This window comes from Carassius gibelio, chromosome B19 (genome assembly GCF_023724105.1).
Source record: "Carassius gibelio isolate Cgi1373 ecotype wild population from Czech Republic chromosome B19, carGib1.2-hapl.c, whole genome shotgun sequence".
Taxonomy (NCBI): Eukaryota; Metazoa; Chordata; class Actinopteri; order Cypriniformes; family Cyprinidae; genus Carassius; species Carassius gibelio.
The window spans coordinates 6,379,525-6,384,474 of NC_068414.1; the positions used below are offsets into that span (position 1 = coordinate 6,379,525).

The 4,950-nt window shown below is 48.0% G+C and overlaps 1 non-coding gene across 1 annotated transcript; it reads left to right on the top strand.

Moving 5' to 3' along the window:
• The first annotated feature begins 1,583 nt into the window (after positions 1-1,583).
• LOC127980782 (U5 spliceosomal RNA) lies at positions 1,584-1,698 on the top strand. The gene has a single exon (XR_008159788.1). It is a non-coding gene; the product is annotated as a U5 spliceosomal RNA (small nuclear RNA).
• The last annotated feature ends 3,252 nt before the right edge of the window (positions 1,699-4,950 follow it).

A 4,950-nucleotide genomic window follows, 5' to 3' on the forward strand; every position in this document is an offset into this window, starting at 1 on the left:
ACATCGAAATGTCAAGAGCAGAATCAGTTTGACCGTCCGGCAGCATGCTGCGAGAGGGCTTGCCACTGGTCATCGTCTGAATAGGCACTCTCTGCGTTTGACCACTTCGTGTTTATTTAGCCGGATGGGAAGGCAGCGCTTTCTTGTACGTGACGGGATGCAAATTCTTGAAGGCTCTCTTTAGTGACGGGTCCAAACAAAGATCTCATCTGCTCCTCTAGCCCTATCGGCGACTCGTGCACTTCGAGCCTTCTTAGTGACGGCGCAAGTTGCTGACTGCTGACTGCGTTGGTGGTATAGTGGTGAGCATAGCTGCCTTCCAAGCAGTTGACCCGGGTTCGATTCCCGGCCAACGCATGTCCTTTGGCTCGGGCTGACGTCGAAGCAGAACTCCTTCTGTGACCTGCGACTCCAACCAAACATTTTGGATGGATCATTCGGAAGACGAAAAGAACCAGCTCTCCCCGTCGGGGAATCGAACCCCGGTCTTCCGCGTGACAGGCGGAGATACTGTCCACTATACTAACGAGGAGCCGTGCATGCTGCCGTTTCTCCCCCAACTGACGGCACTGCACTGACATAACTAAACAATGCATGGCTTCTTCTGACGCAGACCCAGCCCTAGCACCGTAAAATTTCTGATGGACCCATCATTAGCTGAAGTCGCATAACACTTGGAACACTACCCGTAGCAGGGGTCATTGTTTGGACTCTTTTTTTTTTTTTTTTTTTTTAAATTGCGCTTTAAACAAAAAGTATTGCGTCAATGCAACTGAACAACATTAATTAGGAACACAGTGCGTCAAAAAGCAAAATGACAGTTAAAGGCATTTCGTTATTGAACTCTTTGATGACATCATTCAGCTAAGTTCAGTTTAAATAGTATCTGTGCAATAATTTGCAATCAAGTCAACGATATCGCTGTACATGAAGTGTCCCCAGCTCCGCCTGCCAGAAGCGACAGAGGCAAGAAACCAAAACTCGATCGGTGAAAGGATGGAGAAAAAACCCGGTGAGAAACCAGGCTCAGTCGGGGAGACAGTTCTCCCCTTGTCAGACGAAACCAGTAGATCAGCTCCAGGCTGCAGGAATGTCAGACTGTGCAGAAGAATCATCTGTTTCCTGTGGTCTTGTCCAGGTGGTCTTTACAAGGGATTTGTATCTGCGGCTCATCTAGTTGTCACGGTCTCCGCTGTGTTTCTGGGCCATAGAGGTCCTTTCTAGGTGTTGATCCACCATCTTCTCTGGATACGGACTGGATCCGGGTGACTGAAGCGGATACAGACTGGATCTGGTGGCTACGGTGACCTCGGAATAAGGGATTTCTTTAAAAGACTTTTTTTTTCATATAAGATTTTATCCAACTTTTCAGATAGAGGCATGAGAAAGAGATTGCCTTGATTGGGCTTTTGGTTATTGGTGGACCGAGAGGACTTTTTTGAGTTTTACTCCTCCCTTTTGGAGTGGGGGGGGGGGGGGGTGCTGACGAAACACATGTGGGCAGGCATTGTCACCCTTGATGACCCTTGGCGAGTGTAGTAGTTTAACAGAGGCAGCGCACAGGCCCGAGGGTTTGGAGACACAGCTCGAGTTTCTCTTCATTGTCGCATAAATCTTTCGCCTTTTACTAAAGATTTCCGTGGAGGGGAACTTTTGCGAGTGACCTGTATTTTTGGGTGCTCTGCTCACAGCAGAGCTACATCGAAATGTCAAGAGCAGAATCAGTTTGACCGTCCGGCAGCATGCTGCGAGAGGGCTTGCCACTGGTCATCGTCTGAATAGGCACTCTCTGCGTTTGACCACTTCGTGTTTATTTAGCCGGATGGGAAGGCAGCGCTTTCTTGTACGTGACGGGATGCAAATTCTTGAAGGCTCTCTTTAGTGACGGGTCCAAACAAAGATCTCATCTGCTCCTCTAGCCCTATCGGCGACTCGTGCACTTCGAGCCTTCTTAGTGACGGCGCAAGTTGCTGACTGCTGACTGCGTTGGTGGTATAGTGGTGAGCATAGCTGCCTTCCAAGCAGTTGACCCGGGTTCGATTCCCGGCCAACGCATGTCCTTTGGCTCGGGCTGACGTCGAAGCAGAACTCCTTCTGTGACCTGCGACTCCAACCAAACATTTTGGATGGATCATTCGGAAGACGAAAAGAACCAGCTCTCCCCGTCGGGGAATCGAACCCCGGTCTTCCGCGTGACAGGCGGAGATACTGTCCACTATACTAACGAGGAGCCGTGCATGCTGCCGTTTCTCCCCCAACTGACGGCACTGCACTGACATAACTAAACAATGCATGGCTTCTTCTGACGCAGACCCAGCCCTAGCACCGTAAAATTTCTGATGGACCCATCATTAGCTGAAGTCGCATAACACTTGGAACACTACCCGTAGCAGGGGTCATTGTTTGGACTCTTTTTTTTTTTTTTTTTTTTTAAATTGCGCTTTAAACAAAAAGTATTGCGTCAATGCAACTGAACAACATTAATTAGGAACACAGTGCGTCAAAAAGCAAAATGACAGTTAAAGGCATTTCGTTATTGAACTCTTTGATGACATCATTCAGCTAAGTTCAGTTTAAATAGTATCTGTGCAATAATTTGCAATCAAGTCAACGATATCGCTGTACATGAAGTGTCCCCAGCTCCGCCTGCCAGAAGCGACAGAGGCAAGAAACCAAAACTCGATCGGTGAAAGGATGGAGAAAAAACCGGGTGAGAAACCAGGCTCAGTCGGGGAGACAGTTCTCCCCTTGTCAGACGAAACCAGTAGATCAGCTCCAGGCTGCAGGAATGTCAGACTGTGCAGAAGAATCATCTGTTTCCTGTGGTCTTGTCCAGGTGGTCTTTACAAGGGATTTGTATCTGCGGCTCATCTAGTTGTCACGGTCTCCGCTGTGTTTCTGGGCCATAGAGGTCCTTTCTAGGTGTTGATCCACCATCTTCTCTGGATACGGACTGGATCCGGGTGACTGAAGCGGATACAGACTGGATCTGGTGGCTACGGTGACCTCGGAATAAGGGATTTCTTTAAAAGACTTTTTTTTCATATAAGATTTTATCCAACTTTTCAGATAGAGGCATGAGAAAGAGATTGCCTTGATTGGGCTTTTGGTTATTATAGGCACTCTCTGCGTTTGACCACTTCGTGTTTATTTAGCCGGATGGGAAGGCAGCGCTTTCTTGTACGTGACGGGATGCAAATTCTTGAAGGCTCTCTTTAGTGACGGGTCCAAACAAAGATCTCATCTGCTCCTCTAGCCCTATCGGCGACTCGTGCACTTCGAGCCTTCTTAGTGACGGCGCAAGTTGCTGACTGCTGACTGCGTTGGTGGTATAGTGGTGAGCATAGCTGCCTTCCAAGCAGTTGGAGAGAGCAGTGCGCATGTCCTTTGGCTCGGGCTGACGTCGAAGCAGAACTCCCTCTGTGACCTGTGCCTCCACCCAAAATTTTGGATGGAATAATTTCGGATGGACCCATCATTAGCTGAAGTCGCATAACACTTGCAACACTACCCGTAGCAGGGGTCATTGTTTGGACTCTTTTTTTTTTTTTTTTTTTTTTAATTGCGCTTTAAACAAAAAGTATTGTGTCAATGCAACTGAACAACATTTATTAGGAACACAGTGCGTCAATAAAGCTACTGACTTCCGCCTGCGTTGGTGGTATAGTGGTGAGCATAGCTGCCTTCCAAGCAGTTGACCCGGGTTCGATTCCCGGCCAACGCATGTCCTTTGGCTCGGGCTGACGTCGAAGCAGAACTCCTTCTGTGACCTGCGACTCCAACCAAACATTTTGGATGGATCATTCGGAAGACGAAAAGAACCAGCTCTCCCCGTCGGGGAATCGAACCCCGGTCTTCCGCGTGACAGGCGGAGATACTGTCCACTATACTAACGAGGAGCCGTGCATGCTGCCGTTTCTCCCCCAACTGACGGCACTGCACTGACATAACTAAACAATGCATGGCTTCTTCTGACGCAGACCCAGCCCTAGCACCGTAAAATTTCTGATGGACCCATCATTAGCTGAAGTCGCATAACACTTGGAACACTACCCGTAGCAGGGGTCATTGTTTGGACTCTTTTTTTTTTTTTTTTTTTTTTAAATTGCGCTTTAAACAAAAAGTATTGCGTCAATGCAACTGAACAACATTAATTAGGAACACAGTGCGTCAAAAAGCAAAATGACAGTTAAAGGCATTTCGTTATTGAACTCTTTGATGACATCATTCAGCTAAGTTCAGTTTAAATAGTATCTGTGCAATAATTTGCAATCAAGTCAACGATATCGCTGTACATGAAGTGTCCCCAGCTCCGCCTGCCAGAAGCGACAGAGGGAAGAAACCAAAACTCGATCGGTGAAAGGATGGAGAAAAAACCCGGTGAGAAACCAGGCTCAGTCGGGGAGACAGTTCTCCCCTTGTCAGACGAAACCAGTAGATCAGCTCCAGGCTGCAGGAATGTCAGACTGTGCAGAAGAATCATCTGTTTCCTGTGGTCTTGTCCAGGTGGTCTTTACAAGGGATTTGTATCTGCGGCTCATCTAGTTGTCACGGTCTCCGCTGTGTTTCTGGGCCATAGAGGTCCTTTCTAGGTGTTGATCCACCATCTTCTCTGGATACGGACTGGATCCGGGTGACTGAAGCGGATACAGACTGGATCTGGTGGCTACGGTGACCTCGGAATAAGGGATTTCTTTAAAAGACTTTTTTTTTCATATAAGATTTTATCCAACTTTTCAGATAGAGGCATGAGAAAGAGATTGCCTTGATTGGGCTTTTGGTTATTGGTGGACCGAGAGGACTTTTTTGAGTTTTACTCCTCCCTTTTGGAGTGGGGGGGGGGGGGGTGCTGACGAAACACATGTGGGCAGGCATTGTCACCCTTGATGACCCTTGGCGAGTGTAGTAGTTTAACAGAGGCAGCGCACAGGCCCGAGGGTTTGGAGACAC